Here is a 22,338-nt window from a genome sequence, read left to right as displayed (position 1 = left end):
GTTCTGGCCTGTGGGCAAATCTGTAGGGTATTTTCATGATTGATGTTGGATATGGAGGTGTCCCAGTCACTATGGAAAAAGCCACCCTTGGGAACCTCTGTGAGGGCCGGCTGGAGGTGCGTGCGGCATGAGGGGGATTGGGGAACCATGTATGACGACCACTGGAACATCAAGAATGCCCGGGTTGTGTGCCACCTCCTGGGCTGCGGTCCGGCTCTAGGCGCCCTGGGTAGAAGCCCGGTACAGGCCCCAAGCTGATGAGTGAAGTGAGCTACTCTGGCAGGGAGGGCTCTCTTGTGAGCTGTGCCCATGCTGGCTGGACAAGGCACAACTGCCACCACCGCGAGGGTACTGATGTGATCTGAGCAGGTCCAGCAGACTCTCTTGTGCCCAAGGACAATGCCCAGCTATCTTGCTTGCCTCACTTCTTCCAAGCTGTCATTGACCGAGGCTATCTCCAGAGACAAGGCTCCTGGGACATCCACTTAAATGATAGATTGCGTCGCCCCCCAAGTCACTGGGCGTTACCTCATCTTTAATATTCCTTATGGTCACTGTGGCACCATCAGGCAGGAGCACCAAGGCTCTTTCAGCTACTCCAACTCCATCCGAGGCAGAACGCAAGGCCACCCTGGCCGAGACATTATGAGGCACAAGGTACCCCAAGTGAAGTTAACCTGCAAAGTGGATGGCGAGTCTGCAGTTGAAATTGTGCGTGGGAGTGATACTAAGAAGGACGATGTCAGCTATGATGTATCGATTTCATTCCTCCAGTCACCTGTGTCTCAGAATAAGCGGGGTAGAGCTCCTTATGCTAGTCAGAGGGAAGCGGTCTTCCTTCAGGCCAAGCTCCACAGCCACAACCCCAGTCGGAGGCTCATCGTGGACACCTGTGTGGCTTCTCTTGACGCCCGTGATTTCACAACTATCAAGTATGATTTGATCCAGGAAGGCTGCATCAAAGACAGTTCCTACTCCAACCTCCGTTCTCCTGAGAAGAATGTGGCCCAGTTCAAGTTCAATGCCTTCAGCTTCCTCAAAAGCTACGATGTGGTCTACCTGCAGTGTAAAGTTGCTTGCTGTTTGCCATCCAGGGGATCTCTCTTCCCGATGCTCACAAGGCTGTCCGAGTCCGGGAAGGAGAGGCGCAGGCTCTGCAGAGGTCAGAGAAGAACAAACTGAGTATTTCCAAACAGTGGGGCCACTGAAGATCCAGAGACGTGAGTCAGAGCAAGGCCCTGGTGTGATCTCTCCCACTTGCTCTCACTGAGTATAGTATGCCAATGAAGCATGTCTGTTTCGTCTCAGCAAGCTCAGAAGCCGGACATTGACTGCACTGTCTACACTTCCATGCAGACAGGTGGAAGAACTGGAGGGATTTTCTGGGGTTTGTTACTAAATAGATCCCTGAGTGTTAACTTCTAAGGCAGTTGCTCTGTTTGTAGCAAAAACAAAACAAAACAAAACAAAAAAGCCACCCTTGGGCAATGTGTCCTGGGGATATATAAAATAGTATGCTGAACAAGCCACGAGGAGCCAGCGAACCAGGAAGTAGTCCTCCTCCATGGTCTCTGCTCATTCAGTTACTAAGTCCAAGTTCTTGCCTTGAGTTCCGGCCCTGACTTCCCTTAGTGAATGGGAATGGGCTGTGATAGAAATGTGTAATTTGAAATCAAACCTTTCTTCCCCAAGTACCTTTTGGTCCTGATGTTTTATCACAGTAATAGTAACTCTAACCAAGACAGTTGTTTTGTCTATGTACCATGTGCATGCCTAGTGCCCACTGAGGCAAAATGGAAGATTAAGAGAATTGTACATAGGTTCAGAATAACGGTTCTTTACTTCTGTGCTTAAAGATAAGGGATGCTGGAAAAGATTGCCTTAGCAGCCTGCTCTAATAGGGCTTGTTTTGAATTTGGACATACTTACTCTTGTTTTCAATGCTGCCTCCAGGGAAGAACCGGACTTGACAATCTGTGTAGTACTGAACAGGAGCACTCTTTCCTTTTAGAGCCTTTAGTTAATATTTAGCTGATGGTGGCAAATTGTTTCTTTTGTTTTACTGTTTACTGAACTCAAGAAGAAAACACGGGGTTATTTATTGCCCATGTCAAGTGTACAAATAACCTATTTGGAAGGCAATAAGAGATTACGCAAATAAAATAAGAATGCTATTTTAAAATGTAATATTCTGAAACATACCTGATTACATACTTATGATCCTGGATAGATTGAACCAATAAAATCCAAGAAGCATTTTATTTGTACTGTGTATGTGTGCAGCAAACCCTAAGCGATCATTTTAAGAGGCTTGTGGTATACAGCCAGTTTTACTCTTATCTGTGGGGTTCTCCTGAGGAGATGGGGCAATAAAAATAGACACTCCTACTCAGATTTGTATTCATAATTCCATGATGTCTGTGCCTTTGAGGGGATTTATTGCTTGCCTCAGAAAACCCATCTGATTTCTCAGTCCCTCCTCCTTTGTGACAGGATCTTATTGTATAGACTTTGCTAGTTTGGCATTCTCTATGTAGAGCAGGCTGGCCTACCTGTTTCTGCCTCCTGAGTGCTGGGATTAAAGGTGTGTGCCACCACACTTTGCTAACTTGTCTTTTTAATTAAAAAAAATTACAAGGTTTTTTTTTTTTTGTGGTGTCTGTTACATCTTCTGCAGATACAGGTATTTTCTACGCCCCCCCCCGCCTTTTTTAGTTTCCCTCTTTCTTCAGCTGGTCTTTAGGAAAAATTCAGTTATAGATAATCTTTCCTGTTTTATTTTCCCTCTATCTTTATCTCTATAAGATAAAATATGATGGAAGACTTAACTCAGCAGCTTATGTATTTCTCCATTTCTCTCCTCTTTGATGTCACCTGTATTTTAACCCTTCAAAGTCATCATTGTGTGTCTGTGTGACTGCATGCTAGTGGATGCATGCATGGGTGCATGCTTGTGCAAGCATATGTGTTCCCAAGTGTTGTGTGTACCATGGTGTTTGTGTGGAGGTCTAAGAACAACCTCAGACTGGGTCCTCTGGTTTCACTTTGTTTGGGACACATCTCCTGTGCTGCAGTACCAGGTTAAGTGGCCCTGAGCTTGACTGGTCGTGCCTCCAGCTTCTGTCTTCCCACTAAGGACTCTAAGATTATAGGCACATGCACTGCATCTATCTTTCAGTGTAAGTTCTGAGCATCTGAACTTGCCTCATCAGGCTTACAAGGCAAGCACTTACCCATCGAACCATCGAACCAGCCCTAAAGCCATCATTTTTTGAGCTATTTGTCTTGTTACTAATGGTTGACTCTGGAACATATGGAGATTTGCCTTCATTTGTCCAGTGTAAAGTGGCACTTGGAATGGCTTTTGTGAGTTGTGGCTGAGCATAATCCAAATTTCTAGCTGGTGAACTAAGGGACCAATTTTCTCTGCATGAACTTGAGATCTGTTTCTGTTCAAAGGTAAAATTATAGATAGTTGAATTTTATTCTATTTCTGTTAGCTCTCTGCTCCAATATAGAATTGAGCTATCTCTGGACTTCTGTTTGGGGTGGTAAAAGATCTGCAGCTCTGTTAATAGAGCAGTGTCTTGGGGGGGGTGTCTCTCCCTCTCAGTATTACGATTGTCCCTTCTCATTCTTGGTCTTTGTCTCTGTGCCTCCTCTTTCCCAGAGACACTATGCCTAAGTACTTTGTTTTTCCAAATGCCCAGTGGTCTTTCCTTCTACCACATCAAATGTCTTTATGATAATAATATTCTTAACTATGTGTGATTCTACTCATTTGTAGATCTTTATCTGTGAACCATGATGATCTTGGTTCTTCCTATAGTGGTCAGTGCTTTCCCCAGAATCCAGAATCATCTGGGAGATGAGCCTCTGGAGATGCCTGGGGGATTATTTTGATTATGTTAGTTGATGTAAGAAATCATGGCTATCTTGTCTTAATTCTTTCTTTCTTTCTGTCTGTCTGTCTATCTGTCTATTTATCCATCCCTCCATCTTCTATTAGCAATCCAAGTATTTGTCCTCTACTATCTTCTTATCACCTATATCTATAATCTGTCTACTTATTTAGTGTGTGTGTGTGTGTGTATGTGTGTGTGTGTGTGTGTGTCTATGCATGCAACAGCACAAATGGATGCTAAAGGCCAATTTCAGGTGTTGCTTCTCTATTTTTACCATTTGAATCCTGATGACTGAAATCCTGGGCAGTATAAGATGAAGAAAGCATATCGGACACTCACATTCATTTACTGCTCTTTAAGTGGATGTGAAATGGTTGGATGCTTCAATCTCCTGCTTTGTTTTCTTTCCTGCCATGGTAGACTGTACTCTCGACCTGTGAGTTAAAACCTACCCTTTGTCCCTGAATTGCTTTTGTCAACCAACTGAAAAAGAAATGAAAATAAACTAAGATATTTGCTAAGTTCTAAACATCATTGTAAATGTTATACATATGTATGAATTTAAATCAATTCTCAAAATAATCATATAAAATAGCTATTTCTATCTTCTAGACTTACAGAAGAAACTCCACTCTCATGTACCAATATGCATATATATGTGCAATATAGTGACAATCATGATCATTTACTGAATTCCAGTAGATAGTAGGAATTATCTAGGAGCTATTCTACTGCTCACTTTTATATGACTATTTACTGGCTTGTTTGAAACTGGATTTAAGGAGGCTTAGCTTAAGTGCTCTCTGATTTTCACAGCCTCTGAAAATGGAACTCTTGTTTAGAGAAGAGTGAAATCTCTTTATAAAATTTTATTTCTCCATTTAAAATCTTTCTGTATAAACCATGGAGGAAATCCTTGTCCACCTGTGGGGAATTCCTTTCCTGTCTATCTTTGCCTTATTTGCTTTATCACAATTATTCATCATTGCCAGAAACTGATCTTTGTTGTATCTGTTCCATTTCTATATTTACTTATTTAGTAAATGTTATTCTCTGAACAAAACTAGAAAACACAGTTGATAAACACTGGATTTCCCTCTCTTGCCTTATGATTCCTGGAGGTAGACTACATTTCATGTTCTCCTAGTTCTGTGACATTTGACATTTGTGTTTGTTTTGTTTTTGTTTTGGTTTGTCTTGTTTTGTTTTAAAGCATTGATGTCTTTGTTAGAGTTTCTATTGCTCTGATGAAACACCATGGCCAAAAAGCAAGTTGGGAAGGAAAGAGTTGATTTGGCTTACGCTTTCATCCAGATCATAGTCCTTCATTGGCAGAAGTCAGGACAGAAACTCAAATAAGGCAGGAACCTAAAGGCAGGAGCTGATGCAGAGGTCATGGAGGAGTGTTGCTTACTGGCTTGCCTCACTTGGCTTGCTCAGCTTGCCTTCTTATAGAACCCTGGACCACCAGCCCAGGGATGGGACCACACCCCATTTTCTAGATCCTTCCTCACTGATCACTAATTGAGAAAATGCCCTGTAGCTGGATCTAATGGATCCCCAACTGTGGTCCCCTCCTCTCTGTTGACTCTGGCTTGTTTAAAGTTGATATAAAACCAGCCAACTGACAAGGTTCTGTTTATAATAAAAAGGACTTGTTTAAAGAAATAAGTTCCTTAATCAGAAAAGTTTTGTCTTCACTTCTTAATATGCTTAATATCCAGACAATATGCTTGTCTTTGAGTAGAGTGGCCAGTCAAGCAGGCCAAGAAATGGCTGCTTCATGAAGGTTCGTGAAGGCAGCCTGCCTGTCTAAGGTGTTTCTCCCTCCAGCCTTAGAATCCAAAGTTCTTGTTTTGACTAGACATATATGAGGCACATCTGCAAAGGTGAGAGCAAGGCAGCTGTGATGAAACTAACAGGTAAAGTCAAAATAGGTGAGTGCAGAAATTGGTGTTGTGACTTCAGATTGTGTCAAATCAAATACAAACACATGTGATGACACACATTTAGTCTCTCCTAAGGCTTGTGTGTTGATTGACAGCTCTGTTCCATGGGATGAGGCACTAATTTGTATTTGTTGATTAATTAATAAATCAGTAAAGAAACTTAAATTACAGTTATACAAATAGACACAAAATATTGTACCTTCGTTTTTTTTTTTTTTTTTTTGTCACAAGATACTTAGATATAATGTCACATTGAGCACCTGAATCTAGGCGTCACCTCCTAAAATTGAAATGGGGTTGTGCTTAATACCTCATAAATATTGTGAAAGGATACATGGATTAATATAAGAAAGTGAAATAATGGTGGCTTTATTTTTTCCAGAATTAGCAAACCCAGGTCACTGACCTAATTTGTCCACTAATTCTTATTCTTCTCAGCCATGTCTCTGGCTCTGAAATCTTTGTTCTTTTTAGAACATGTAATTTTTTTTTCTCCTTCTTTCTGCCTTGTCTTAGTCCTGTTTCCTTCTATATCTGAATGGATCATTAGGAATTCAAGGTCAATTCATAGAAAAATGTTAAATAAAGACTATAAAAGAAAGGCAGTGCTTGCTTCAAAATGTTGATGCTAAATAATGCTAACTAGAATTAATAGAAGTATAGTACACTAACATGAAATATAGGCTATGCATGTAATGAGATCAGAAAATCTTTCAAATAAAGGCATTCTTTTCAAAGCCAGAATGAACAAAAAGTTATGAGTAGATAGATGGATAGAGAGCTGTGAGCAGGCAGAGCACGGGAGCAGAGGTTGCACATGAAGGAAGAAGTCCATAGGAGGATCCTGTGTAGACATGGTTCAAGGAGAGAGATGCAGCAACAGGGCTTCAGTGGACCAGAGTAAAGCCAAGGCCAAGGCAGCTGGGCCTACCTTTACCCAGGCAGCAGCCCTCTTTTCTGTGGTGTGTCATGGAACTTTTGAGTCAATATTTAACTTGAAAAATATTTTATGGTAGTTAAAAGCACTTCTGAAAGCACTGGCCCAGTGCACACAATATTTGGTAGTGAGGGTTCTAAATTCTACAACCTGTCCCAGTAGAATCTGTAGGCCTTAGTGGAAAACCCTGAAGCCTTTTGTTTTTGCTTTCTCATCTGTCAAGTTGAAACTAACAGAACTCTAATTTTTTTTAAAATTTATTTATTTATTTCATGTATGTGGGTATACTGTCGCTGTCTTCAGACACATCAGAAGATGACATCAGATGCCCATTACAGATGGTTGTGAGCCACTATGTGGTTGTTTGGAATTGAATTCAGGACCTCTGGAAGAGCAGCCAGTTCTCTTAACCACTGAGCCATCTCTCCAGCCCCCACATTTCTATTCTTGCTTGTTTCTCTAGATTGTTCTAAAGTGGGAGATGGTCCTTTGGATTACAGCTGTGATCACAAAGTCAAGGCCTGTGCTATGCCCATGGTAGGATCAGCTTTTGCCCAGAAATTCCTTGGTGGCCCCTAGAATAACCCGAGAGTCCTGGAAAGTCACCTGGATCAAGGCTTAGAAATAGATCTGGACTTAACCTTCTGCTGTGGCTTGCCCCAGGAGAGTTGTGGTACGCAGTCCTCAGATGCTGTGCAGCTCAGAGCATAGAAGCCAGTCAAGGCTGGGCTCCCCTAGGACAGAGTAAGAGGCATTGCTTAGAAAATGTCTTGTGTCAGTTACATCCCTTCCATTCTTCTGATTTATTCCTTTAATTAATCCAGTGTTTCTCAAGCTTTTTGGTCCCAGAGACATTTTACACTCTTGAAAATTGCTGAAAACCCATGGAGCTTTGACTTTTGTAGGTTATAGCTATTGATGTTTACTATATCAGATATTAAAACTGAGAAATTAAAGATATTTATTCATTAAGTCATTTAAAAATAACACTAACAAGTCCATTGTAGTTAAAATAAGTATTTCTCAAAAGGAAAGATTATGTTCCCAAATGAATGTTTTATAAAACAACAACAAAGAAGGATACTTAGGTTTTTATAGTTTGGGAAATTGTTTTCGATTCTTTATGACTGTTTCCCAAAGAGTCTGTTGAGAAAAATGTTGAGGCACCAAGTTTTATCTCAGAGCACTTTATAGCATGGAATATATGATTTTCACATTTGGAAAATGGACTAACATCAAATCTTTACCTGCCATCTCTTTGATGTAGTAATGTGTTATATTTTAAACTTGATGAAGAAAGCCAGGAAAATTTGACTTTGACGTATTTGTCTCACCAATGACTTTCTAAGGAGCATGAAGTCTGTTTAGAGTAACCCCAGGCTGAACTGTACAGTTGAGAATACTTTATCACTTTGTTCACCCTGTGAAAATAGAAATTTCAACAAATTTCTCTCAGTATCATAGAGAGGAGAATGAACTCCCTCTGTATTTGTAAAAGTAAAATAAAATAAATTTTTTTCTAAGGAAACTACCTTTGCTATGGAATAATTTAGGTTGTACTTCAAGAAAAATAGTTACATAACTTTGGGACAGGTTTTTAAAAATGTTTGGTGTTTGTCAAAACTGTAGGTGGAATATTCTAGAAGTTTATGATAAAGCTATCAAATTTTAAATCTCTGAAAGCATTTTTTCATGGGAGCTGATTTTATTTTTGAAACCAAAGTAATAGAGAAGAATCTTAAAGCTATGCATCTTTATTATTGTGAAATTGTCTTAATATAGTATGAGTATAAAAAGTATACTTTTTGAATAGTAAACAAGAATATATTTATGATTATCATTTCAGAGCACTTATTGTGCTATATATAATATTTAATCTTATAAATATATATTTATATAGTGGGAGTTTTTTTTACTATGATGTATTTCTTTTAAAATCAAAGCCTATCCTACCAAGCTCATGAGTTATGTAGAGACCTGCTTCATCATTGATGCTTCATATTTTAAAATACAAATAACTATGTACTGATATTCTAATATGCTCCCACCAAAGTAATCACTTTTTAATTTATGGTGAATCTAAATTTGAATCATTATTTTTCCCTTGAACTGTGTGTTAGTTATAAATTATTCCAAAGACAGTGTGAAATGTCAACAAATCTTACATGACAGTGTAGCTCATTTAGTGTCTTAAATCAATAATGTTTTGTGCTGGGAGCTGGGGAACAAGAATATTTAGCTAAACTAAGGAATGGGAAGAGCACAGATTTTCTATTTTCTGGGGTAATTGTCTAGGAAATTCAGTTATTTCTATCATGACACAGTTTGGGAGGTCTATCGTGAATGGTTCCTTAAGACAAGACCTCTGCTTTGCAGTATCCTCTCAAAGACTGCAGAACAGCCTCCTGCAAACAGGGAAGACGTGCCCCCTCTCATTAAATGCAGGAGACTAAAAATGGAAATAATGTGGATATAACATTAAATAGAATTTTGGTGTGGAGGTTAGTTACTTGCTTTATGGAAATAATGGATGAACTGTATAAACGGAGAAAGGCCCATGCCAGAGGCTACCACAACCTGATACTTCCCACTTCTGCATTTTCCTTGCCCTCCTGCACAGTGTGCACCTACTGTCCCAGCCCGCTTGCTGGTATGTTTAGGGAGATGAGAGAACTCAAGCACTGACTGTGAGTCCAGGTCTAAGATCTTGTTAAGATCCTAAATCAAAAAGAAAAACTGAAATGTTCTGAGCCATGTTCTTTTTACTTTGAGAGGCAGTGATAAAAGAGCTTAAAGAATGATCAAGAAAGAGAGCATACTTTAATTAATATCTATACTTTCACTTCATTCTTTTTTGGTAAAAACTGACAGTTCTTTTAGCTTTTTCTCATAGTCTGGTTGTGTGTGTTTGTGTGTGTGTGTGTGTGTGTGTGTGTGTGTGTGTGTGTGTGTGTGTGTGTGTGTGTATGTGTATGCTCAACCCAATCACAGCTATTAGAATTCTATGTGTTTTATGTTGTGTCTGTGATGGCCAAAAGCTAAAACAAGTATTGAAAAGAATGATAATTAATGCTTAGTCAAGAATGGAAATGGGTAAAGCATATTATGCACACACTTATACAAACCAACTGTGAAAATGGAAAATGCCGTCTTGCTGGGAGGAGATCATTCACACCCGTCTCGGGTTATAGAGACTCTTTTACTCTTTTTAGTGTTCCCTCTGATCAAAGGTACATCTAACAAATGCATAATGGATAGAATTCAAAGTTTGTTTGAGAAATGCATAAATTTATATAAATATATAAAACTAGGTATAGCCCACACATTTTGGGGGGATATGCTCAAGATAGGAAATTAGCATATGCAAATATGTCCCAGTAGATAATGATTTTTTTCTCTTCTGTTATCTGTTAAGTTGTTATAACATAATGTCTCTTTAGGGGAACAAAACCAACAGAATGTCTGTGTCTCTGTCTCACTCCTCATTACAATGTAGAATTATATATATATATAAAATTTAAAATTATTTGTTGAAATGATCAATATAATTGGACTTAGAGATTCCAAGAGTAGATACCTGTACCCTAGAAAGGCAGAGACTCCATGAATTGCTCAGTCCAAGCTGAGTACCTAAGAAGAACAGAGAATATCATGTAGGCCAAGTTTGATACTGAAGGCCTGGAAGCTTACTGAGAGTGTTCTGGTGTGACCCAATGTGAAATGGCTGAAGAAGCTCAAATCTGATATTCCTGAAACATCTGCAGCACCCATGGGTCAACCTCTTGGTATGATCAGAGTTTGTAAATGATACTTGACTCCTTCTTCTACCTTGACTCTAGCCAGAACCCAAGCCCAGTGTGTGGGGTCTACTTTTAGGGGCAGTGGTCTTTCTTCCTAAGTTACTAACTTACAGCTACATCTTCTCTGGAAATGCTCTCATAGATGCACAGATATGTATTTACCAACTACAAGTTTTCTCAACCCAGCAAAATTTGCAGTAAATATAAACCCTTATATGTAATATTAAAAATGTACCAATCTGTAAGTTGAGCCCATAAATTGAATTGAAGCAGATATAGTATTGTATAACAGCTGTTATTTATCAAGATGTACACATTCATTTTCTCTGATGGTCTTTGGTAATAATGTGCATAAACTCCCTTTCTGAGTAGCAGTTCTTCTGTGACTATAATGTGCCATCTTTCTTCCAGTCTTCAAAGCCAAGAATCACAGTACTGGTTAACTGAGTGGTCAAGATCTAGAGGGTTTTCCTCCTTAGGAATGAGGGTGGTAAGGGTGATATGTCTCTACAGGTATAGACCCTTATTTGGAAGAACAGACATGGATTTCAGTAGGAGTATTGTTTACCATTGTTTTTGATGTCACTAACATAAAATGTTCTGATGGATGTCATGAGCTCATGACAATGGTGTGACAAGCAGGTGCCCTTGTGGGAGAATATTGATTTAAAGCAGCCAACACTATAGATCCAATGCAAGGTACTCACATTTCAGATAGCAGTTATGCTCAAACATTCCCTACAAAAACATGTCATATCTCACTCTCCTGGCATCCTCATGTGCAACCATACCACTCCTTCTCTAAAACTAAATTCTGAAGATAACATTGTAAACACAATGCAGTCATATAAATATAATTTATAAGTACTTTGGAAAAGATGGTCCTGAATTAATTTGATTAAAGCAATAAAGTATTCTTTATCTCTTTCCTTGTGACTGCTCAGGAATAGAGTTAAACTCATGTGAATATGATACGAAAGAAGATCTCCCCTCCCAGATCCTGTGGAGCTTGTAGAGTGATAGTTGATGTTTTCTATGATATTTATTTAAATAAACTGGCTGATTAGACAGTAAGCAGACTAGAGGTTAACGATCTTTGTTATTAGTATTATGAAAAAATTTAAAAAGAGTAAGATAGGGTTAATGATGTATGCCATTATTGTTATTATGGAGATTAAAAACATGTGTTTGTGGGGGGCAGTGAAAAAATCAGGCAGCAAGCTGTGAGCAATTAGCAAAATTATATCATTGTCTAACCTTGTAATTAATTGCTTTGTTTAGCTGTAGTACTTTTTAATGTTGGTCTTCATGGCCTGCATGTAAATATAAAAATCTGTATATTCTTCTAGATCTGTGCAATGAAAGGAAGTTCTTTATGGTTTGGTATACCTGCTAATGAACTTACCAGCTGATACCAGAGAAATTGCCAGGGAAGAGATAAGCCAGCTCCAAAGTGTCTGGACTTGGTGGAGTCAGTGGAGACACTGGAGGCCTTTTGAGCCTTGGGAGAGATGGAACCGTATGTATCAGATGGGAAGAGTAATTCTGGGTAGTTTATAGCACTGTCAGATCACTAGAGTTAAAGGAAGGCATTTTATAGCTCAAAATAGAAGCAGGGCAATTGAATATACTTACCATGAAGAAAAGGTCAAAGTTCACTCTTGCCCAGCTCACACCTCATTTAAAATATCACATTTTGCCTCATCAAATATACAAATCCTATTATTAACAAAATAAAATTAATACAACAGCAATATAACAAACATACCTTATGGCTCTATGACTTGTTTTTTTGTGTTCTGTGGATTATTCAGTCAAGAACAAAACAAAACAAAAATCAAAGCTTGGTTTCCTCTCACTTTTTTTTAGGATTGCCACATTTAGGAAACACAAGAGTAGGGTGTTTAGCTAAATCTGAATTTCAGATAACTGTGAATCATGTTTCCACGCAAAACTCGGTGTCTATTTATACTTTGAAAGTAGTGTATTGTTTACTTGAAATTCAGAAATGATGGGAAATTCAGATGCATCTTAACTGGTTACCCTAATTATTTAAAATTTTCTAGGCATTGTTGCTCTAGTCAGTTAGTATATTCAGACATTACATTTGAAATGAAATGTTCTCAAAGGTGTTAAATGCAAAGATTTCTCCTAGGCAGTTAAATTCAAACAGAATATTTTCCTAAAGGTCGCCATTATTTGTGTATGTTGGATTCATAAGAACATTTACATTTATTTATAAATATACTGTGTGCCTTTGTTTTTGTTGGCCTATGTGAATTTGTAAATGAAGGCTTTTTTCTCTAAGTTTTCCCTTCATGTCCCTGTTCTTTTAGCTAGATACCAATGGCAGGAGGGTTTGATGGATTGAGGTAAACAAGGCAGCATTCACACAATGGTGGGAGTTATTTATCTGTTGCTGACTTTGCTCACCTTCCAACATTCCTCTGCCCTGCATCCATATCCCTGTCCTAGAAATGATAAATGATGTCCACGGAGTTATTGATTCTAATTACTCACAGAGGACATTTCTAATGTACACACTTCCTATTCTCTTAATTAAGGAAGAAGTCATAGAGATCTGCGTTTTTATTTGTGGTGGGTATGTAAATTCAACTCTGCTGAAGGAGCAGGAATCCTTTCAGCATTGTGACAGGATCCTCTTTGTGCCCATTTCCTTTGCAGTCATGATGGTGAAAGGTGACTTTCTTATCAACTCCATTAACCATTAGTGCAATTCGAGTTAGACATGGCTAGTCAGTGAGTACATTTGTCCATTTGTCACACTGACCCTCTCACACAAAGTAGACTTTTTATTTTTTAAATTCTGCTTAAAGGCATATTGAATTATTCTAATATAATGTTATTTTGCATGATTGACTTATTCTAATATAATGTTATTTCGCATGTGAAGTATATTGGTAAACATAAAGTATGAATTGAAAATAAGAAATTCTTGGTCAGGTGGTGGTGGCGCACGCCTTTAATCTCAGCACTTGGGAGGCAGAGACAAGTGGATTTCTGAGTTAGAGGCCAACCTGGTCTACAAAGTGAGTTCCAGGTCAGCCAGGGCCATAAAGATAAACCTTGTCTCGATAAAACCAAAAAAACCAAAACAAAATGAAAATAAGAGATTCTCTAAGATTAGGTAATTTATTTCATTTCTGATGCTTTTTTCTTAAGTGTTTTTTAAAGTTAATTTGTTGAGTTTTGTAGATCATTATCTTCTTTTAATTGAAGCTATCTAAAGCAAAGAGCCCTTCACTTTGGAAATACTACTTTTAAGTTGTTCCTTAGATTTCAATAGTTTCCTTGTATCTACACTTTTTTATTTTCTTTTGGGAGCCAGATCTCATTCTATAGCCTAGGCTGATCTAAAACCCACTATGCTGTAACCATGGGCCTTTCTATGACTACCTGTCCCCAAATAATGACATGGAGACTATATTTATTTATAAGCTTTTGGCCTTATAGCTAGGCATTGTTTTCTACTACCTCATAACTTAATTACCCTGTTTATCCTAATCTAAGTTCTGCCACATGGCTGGGTAGTTCTCTCTTTTTCCTTTCCTGCCTGCTTCTTCCTCCATGTCCAGTTGATTGAGTCTCCCTCATCTCATTCCTTCCCAGAATTCCTCTCTCTCTCTCTCCCTCCCTCTCCCTCCCCCTCTTCCTCTTCCTCCCTCCCTGCCCCTGCCTCTCTTGGCAAGTCTTACCTTGTTATTTTGCTTTTTTCTGTAAACCATAGGCTTTTTATCTTAACCAATCAGAATGTGTTAGAGAACATTGTTTACAAAATATTATTAGGGCAGGAGATGCTTAACAATTACCAAGATCCAGCCTGTAATCAGATCTCTGCTGGCTGAGAAATCAGCATTTGAATAAAAGGAGGATAATCTTTATATAGTGCACAAAAACACCACCCCAACACTATGTAGCTTTAGCTGGCCTTGAACTTACTGCAGTCCTACTACCTCAGCTTCCTTAGTATTGGGATTTCAGGTGGGAGCCTCTACACCTGGCTTCTGTAGACACTATGTAAAGAAAGATGTATAGGCTCTCATTGTCCTTTTGTAAAAAATTCTTGAGATCTTTTCTCAAGTCACTTAACTCCATATCTTTGAAGGCAATAGTGACACAATCCAACTTGATTATGATCCTATTTGAACTTAGATGGAGGAAGGGGTAATGTCTTAGGATTGACACATTTCAGGTAAATTTCTTGAGGCCTGATGTAGGGTAAATTATCACTGAAATTTTTTATTAAAATAATAAAATTTATTTTAAAGTGTACAACTTAGCATTGCCTTTTTAAAAAATCATCAAAATAATTTATAATAGTTAAATGCCTCTTAAATATACATGATATCTTCTGAAGCTAAAAGTAATATGCACTCAACCAGTTTTTAAAATCTATTTAGAACATGAAATATGATAGAAGTAAAAAAACATCTCTTTTGAAGTCCTCTATGAAAGAAAATTGTGACAGGTTCCTGATTAGATAGAAATCATTCTATCTCCAAGGGAGAAAATACAACGTAACTGTGGCTTCATAGATGAAGTGGGTAGTGTTCCTTCTGTTTCTATTTTGTGGAATAATTTGAAGAGTATTGGTATTAGGCCTTGTTTTCTCCATGTATGGTAATTGAGAGCTTTGCTGGGTATAGTAGCCTGGGCGGGCATTTGTGTTCTCTTACTGTCTGTATAACATCTGCCCAGGATCTTCTAGCTTTCATAGTCTCGGTTGAGAAGTCTGGTGCAATTCTGATAGGTCTGCCCTTATATGTTACTTGACCTTTTTCCCTTACTGCTTTTAATATTCTTTCTTTGTTTTGTGTACTTGGTATCTTGACTATTATGTGATGGGAGGAATTTCCTTTCTGGTCCAATCTATTTGGAGTTCTGTAGGCTTCGTGTATGTTTATGGGCATCTCTTTCTTTAGGTTAGGGAAGTTTTCTTCTATAATTTTGTTGAAGATATTTACTGGCCCTTTAAGTTGGGAATCTTCATTCTCTTCTATACCTATTATTCTTACGTTTGGTTTTTTCATTGTGTCCTGGATTTTCTGTATGTTTCAGATTAGGAGCTTTTTTGCATTTTACATTTTCTTTCACCATTGTGTCAATGTTTTCTATGGTAACTTCTGCATCTGAGATTGTCTCTTCTATCTCTTGTATTCTGTTGGTAATGCTTGCATCTATGACTCCTGATCTCTTTCCTAGGTTTTCTATCTCCAGAGTTGTCTCTGTTTGTGATTTCTTTATTGTTTCCATTTCCATTTTTTAGATCTTGGAAGTTTTTGTTTAATTCGCTCACCTGTTTGTTATGTTTTCTTATAATTATTTAAGGATTTTTGTGTTTCTTCTTTGAGAGTTTCTTGATGTTTACCTGTGTTCTATATTTCTTTGAGGGAGTTATTTATGTCCTTCTTAAAGTCCTCTATCATCATCATGAGATGTGATTTTTAAATCTGAGTCTTGCTTTTCTGGTGTTTTGAGGTATCCAGGGCTTGCTGTAGTGGGATAAGTGGTTTCTGATGATGCCAAGTAGCCTTGGTTTCTGTTGCTTATGTTCTTGCCCTTGCCTCTCGCCATCTGGTTATTTCTGGTGTTAGTTGGTCTTGCTGTTTCTGACTGTGGCTTGTTCCTCCTATAAGCCTGTGTGTCAGCACTCTTGGGAGACCAGTTTTCTCTGGGAGGAATTTGGGTATGGAGAGCTGTTCCACCAGTTCAGCTCTGGGTCTCTGATGGAAACTGGAAGGATCCTGTCCCTGTTCCTTGATTCCTGTGTCCTGAGGGATCTGGGTGAGTCCCACTCGAAAAACCAAAACCAACCAAACAAATAAACCAACCCCCCTAAACATTTATTCTAAAAACATATATACTAAAAATATCTATTTTAAATAAATAGAACTAAATCACATTCTTGTTTCCCTTTTGCACCCCAACTCCTCCCAGAGACCCCTTTCAATACCTACAACAACTTTTTTTGTCATATTCCTTAAAATTTATAAAATATAACAATAAAATGAGTATTACAAAGTTGTTTGATATAAAACAACAATCACTTTAACTGTCTTATGTAGGTGTTTGTCTATAGCAATACTGAAAATACATATGTTTTTCTCAATATAAATTTTAAATAACTCCAAAGATATTAACTGTATATTTTTAAATAATACATCATTATTAGCATTTTTTTAAAGGAACATAAATATATAAAGTCTTTTTGATTGTTTGCTTTGTATTTAGTAGAGCTTAAAATCTTGGCTCTTACTATGGAACAAGCCCAAAATAAGAACAATTTTTAGACATTGGATTTCATTGTAATAAGGCTGTATACTTCAATGACCCTCACATCACCAAAGGATTTAACCTCCATCGTAGCTAAGCTGAGAGTTGACAGTTCTGCTGTACCAAGGAATGAATTGTAGGCACGATTTTTGGATACAGAATTCCTGCTATGGTCAAAGCAATTTGACTTGAGTGTCTTTATTCTCAGCCCACAGAGAACAGGTTACATTCATTTAATAAATGGTGTGTGTATTAAGATGCTCTATCCATAAGTCACAACCAACTGTTTCAACAAACAATGGTTCTGTGTGGAGGGTGGCACAGACATTAGGTGAGGGAAAAAATCTGGTTCATTGGCTGTGATAATTTGGAAAAGCATTCATCTCAGAGAAAGAATAACTTATAAAGTCCTCTTCCTCAAACTTGATACAATAGTTACAAACATCAGACAAAGCATTCAGTCTCACTCTTCGTTGTTCTTTTACAAGCTGTCTCCCAAGTTAATTGTCTACGTTTCTTTTGGCAGTATAAATACTTTTGAAATATGTAAGCTGTTCTGAAAACCATAGTATGCTGTAAAAACATGAAATAAACAATACTAATAATAGAGAGGCTGAGATAGGAGAAGCATGATTTCAAGACCATTATGTGGTACTCAGCAAGACACTGTCATGTACAAATAAGCAGAAAGTTTATATGGATTGTACAATATTGGACCTATTTCTCCAGTTACTAAATTAGAGAGACCACTATGTGACAGCCAACAAATTCTAATTCCTCATATTTTTGGATTTCAATTGATTAGGATATGGTGGTAATATTATTTTCATATTAAGATATTAAGAAAAAGTAATTGTTACTTCCTGTTGTTTTGGTTGTAAGAGGTAGAATTAGGTTTGTATAAGTTTGTTGAAAGATTACTTTCTTGCTTCTTCTAGGGTGTAGCTTTGCTCCTTATGTTGGTGTTTTTCATCTATTATCCTTTGTAGGGCTGGATTTGTGGAAAGATATTGTGTAAATCTTGTTTTGTCATGGAATATCTTGGTTTTTCCATCTGTGGTAATTGAGAGTTTTGCTGGGTATAGTAGCCTGGGCTGGCATTTGTGTTCTTGTAGGGTCTGTATGACATCTGCCCAGGATCTTCTAGCTTTCATAGTCTCAGATGAGAAGTCTGGTATAATTCTGACAGGCCTGCCTTTATATGTAACTTGACCTTTTTCCTTTACTGTTTTTAAAATTCCTTTTTTGTTTAGCGCATTTGGTATTTTGATTATTATGTGACAGGAGGAATTTCTTTTCTGGTCCAGTCTATTTGGAGTTCTGTAGGCTTCTTGTATGTTCATGGGCATCTCTTTCTTTTGGTTAGTGAAGTTTTCTTCTATAATTTTGTTGAAGATATTTACTGGCCCATTATATTGGGGGTCTTCACTCTTTTCTATGTCTATTATCCTTAGGTTTTGTTTTTTCACTGTGTCCTGGATTTCCTGGATGTTTTGGGTTAGGAGCTTTTTGCTTTTTGCATTTTCTTTGTCAATGTTTTCTATGATGTCTTCTGTCCCTGAGATTCTCTCTTCTGTCTCTTGTATTCTGTTGGTGATGCTTGCATCTATGACTCCTGATCTCTTTCCTAGGTTTTGTATCTCCAGGGTTGTCTCCTTTTCTGATTTCTTTATTGTTTCTATTCCCATTTTTAGATTCTGGATGGTTTTGTTCTTTTCCTTAACCTGTTTGATTGTGTTTTCCTGTAGTTCTCTAAGGGATTTTTGTGTTTCCTTTTTAAGGGCTTCTAAATGTTTACCTGTGTCCTCCTATATTTCTTTGAGGGAGTTATTTATGTCTTTCTTAAAGTCCTGTATCATCATTATGAGAAGTGATTTTTAGATCTGAATCTTGCTTTTCTGGTGTGATGGTGGGTCCAGGACTTACTATAGTGGGAAATTGGGTTCTAATGATACCAAGTGACCTTGGTTTGTGTTGCTTATTTTCTTATGCTTGCCCCTTCCCTCCCCTCACCCCCCTGCCATCTGGTTAACTCTAGTGCTACCTGCCCTGGCTATATCTGACTGGAGCCTGTCCTTCCTGTGATCCTGGTTGTGTCAGATCTCCTCAGAGTCAAGCTGTCTCTGGGATCCTATGATTCTGGGATCCTGTGATCCTGGGCTTGTTAGAGTGCCTGGGAGTGGAGCTTCCTCTGGGTGTTGTGGGACTGGCTTCAGAGTTTTTCCCCAAGGTCTTCTCAGGTCACTGCCCCAGACAGACCTGAAAAAACCCGTGTCCCTGGGCTGGTGGAGTTCCTGTGTGCCTGGGTCTTGCTGGTCTCATTTACTCCCAGTGTTGGGACAGATGGTGTGTCATCCTAACCTCTGATCCTGGGTTTGTTAGAGCACCTGGGAGTGAAGCTTCCTCTGGGTGTTGTGGGACTGGCTGTGAAGTTTGTGCCCAAGGTCTGCTCAGTGGACTTGAGCTTCTTAACTTTAGTTCCTGTGGAGTCACTTTTAAAAGTGGAGGACATTTGGGGGCTGGAGAGATGGCTCAGTGGGTAAGAGGGCTTACCCTGCAAGCATGAACACATGTGTTCAAATCCCCAGCACTTGAGTACAAACAAGAAAGCTGTACAGAGTCCTCCAAAGTAAACACAGCAGAGCTGAGAGTTCTGAAGTCTGGCTACCAGCAGGCTCCAGGTGCAGTGAGAGACTGTGTCAGAGGAAGAAGACCAGGAGTGAGAGAGCAGGACAGAAAACATCTGACACCCTCGTGGCTACATGGACACATGCACCTACACATACATGTGCACATAGACTACAAACACACGCACACACACACACACACACACACAGAAACACAGACACATACACATAGAAACACAGACACAGACAGAAACACAGACACACACACACAATCTCAGAGTACATAAAAAAAATCAAGCAAAGTTAACTGTTTTAAGCAGTATTATCCAAAAATCTGTGTTAGCTTGAAATGCCTGCTTCATGTTTTCTAATAATTTCCAGGTTTATCAGCTATATACCAAGTTTACCCCATTATTAGTTGAGATACATTTGACACTCTGCTAAGCCATGGAGAAAAGGTAGAAAATGCTCTCAGAGTATTGCAATATTCTTCATTAAAACAACAACAAAAATAAACTCTTTGGAAATTTGGGCAGGGCATATAGAAATACACTAACCACAGCAGAGGAATTTCCACTTGTAGTATAAAAATGTAAAAAAAAGGGAAGGGGGACTACAACATTTTCCTAAATTCTCTATAGCTTGTCATATGCACTAAATTGAGCAATGAGAAACCATTTTTTTTGGTGTGGCAAGAGTTTTAATATTGGCAATTTCATACAGTTTAGAATGTAAAAAAATGATACTCTTTTCCTGAGGGAAATCAAACCCAAATTATACTTGGATTATCTATGAAAATGTGCAATATATTTGTTAGAGAGCCTTTCCTGTTGTCTGTTGCCACACATGACTTCTTGAAGGAACTCATTCCTTGGGCCATTTCCCAGCAGCTTCTGCAATGACCTTTTATAGTAAGCAAGTGAAAATGGTGTAGACACAGGGTGGCTAGATACAGCTCTGTACTGCTCTGCAAGCCACTGCTTTGCTCTGACTGAGGGAGAATTCTGTAAAGAACATCTCGGAGGAGATGGATCACTTGTCTCCATCCACAGCAGTCAAGTGGATAGAAGTGTATCAGCATGGCTGGAAGCACTCATCATCTGGCTCAGCTTGTAGAAGGCAGACAGGCATGAGGTGTGTGCACATGCAAGTTGTCCTCTTTCAAAGGTCAGCTTGTGACATTGCTAGTATATGCCAGGATCTTGTCTACCCAAGATTCACTTTAGTTTTTCGGATGTCATTGCTTGCTTATCATGTTAAGCAGTGACATTGGAAGATAGCAGGAAAATGAGAGATTTTAGCTGTATGAAGATTTTGCTGAACTTCTAGACAGCCATTATAGTTCAAAGATGTGTCTGATGTTTTTAATACAGTTTTTCTTTTCTCTCCAGCAAATGTTTATCTCTTAGTGAGCTGTTTATTAACTTATTTGTTCTGGAGTCCTGAGGACCTTTCATATACTGGATACTCTACTTCTGAGCTATATAGCTCTCCGCAAGCCTCTGTTTGCTCCCCTCTTAATAATTTTCTTTTGGAGACTGAATAACAGCTATGAATGTGATTAACTATATATGATACATTTTACATAAATACAACATAATATTAGCTTTATAAAGGACTTATAATATTTATTTACAATGTTTATTAACATTAGGAAAGGATAATATTTTATATTAATTCTGTTTTCAGGGATAGCACTCAAGGAATTTTTTCCAGTGAGTTGACATATCACAGTTGGAGAAGACATGTTAAAACAAAACAGAATCTCAGCCATGAACACATTGGGAGTACACAATAACTACTTTCCTGCCATGCCCACTCATCTACTCCAGTCATATCTGAAATATCGGGAGTAAAAGCCTGATTAGGATTAGAGGCAATAAGGATCCAAAAAGAGTTTTGTGCCTCCTGGATATTCAAACAGTCACTGGCATCTCCTAACTCAGACGTGTTCCAGATCAGTCTTTCCAATTGTCAACACGCCCTCTTATTTAGGCATAAAGGTACCCCAAGAAGTGATTCATAAATGGCTAAGATTGGGCATTGTTTCCTGGCCAGCACAACGTTTCCAACCTATCCTAGTTTAATACCATGCTGTTCATAGCTTGGAATTTCTCTCAAGGAATCTGCCTTACCAGAGCTAGCAACAGAGGTCAAGCACATTCCTTAGGGCAATAGATAACTCACAATAGTTAGAAATGTTTTACATACTAGAGAGTAAAGAAGGGCTTCCACTCAAGGACATTAGCTAGAAGTGTTAGGTCGGAACCTCCTAGTCATTGCCTCCAGCAGGACCTAGAGAATAAGCATAGGAATACCAAATTAGCCCCAGCAGGGAGGGGCACCATTGCTCTTCACCCGCCCTCTTCACAACTAGATACTTGATCTTGGTCAGTAAGATCACTGACCTTGATGTGTCGCCTGCTTACCTGACTCTTGTCATCTACCCTGCTTTCTGTATGCCACATAAGCCTGCTTTTCACTTGGTGCAAGAGGACTTGGACTCACATGCAGGACTTGCACTAGGACTCATACTAGAACCTGCACTGGCGCTCAGACTAGAAGGAGAACTTAGATGGGCTAGGACTCAGATTCATGCAATCCGCATTCCCCCGGGCCCAGAGCACTTGGGCCTGGGGGATGCAGCACCAGTCCAGAGGAGATAGCGGCTGCTTTAGACCCAGTATGTTTTAGATGGCCTCAGATGTACCTTAACTGCTGAGCTGCCAGATTTTTCATCTCTCTTTTGCAATGACTGTAAAAGTCTGATGCCATTTTTAAGAAATACATTCAGATCCTATACTTCATGTGTCATCTCTGCCATCA

The sequence above is a fragment of the Mastomys coucha genome, unplaced genomic scaffold, assembly GCF_008632895.1.
Source record: "Mastomys coucha isolate ucsf_1 unplaced genomic scaffold, UCSF_Mcou_1 pScaffold15, whole genome shotgun sequence".
Classification (NCBI taxonomy): domain Eukaryota; kingdom Metazoa; phylum Chordata; class Mammalia; order Rodentia; family Muridae; genus Mastomys; species Mastomys coucha.
Note: the sequence above shows the minus strand (reverse complement) of the source record.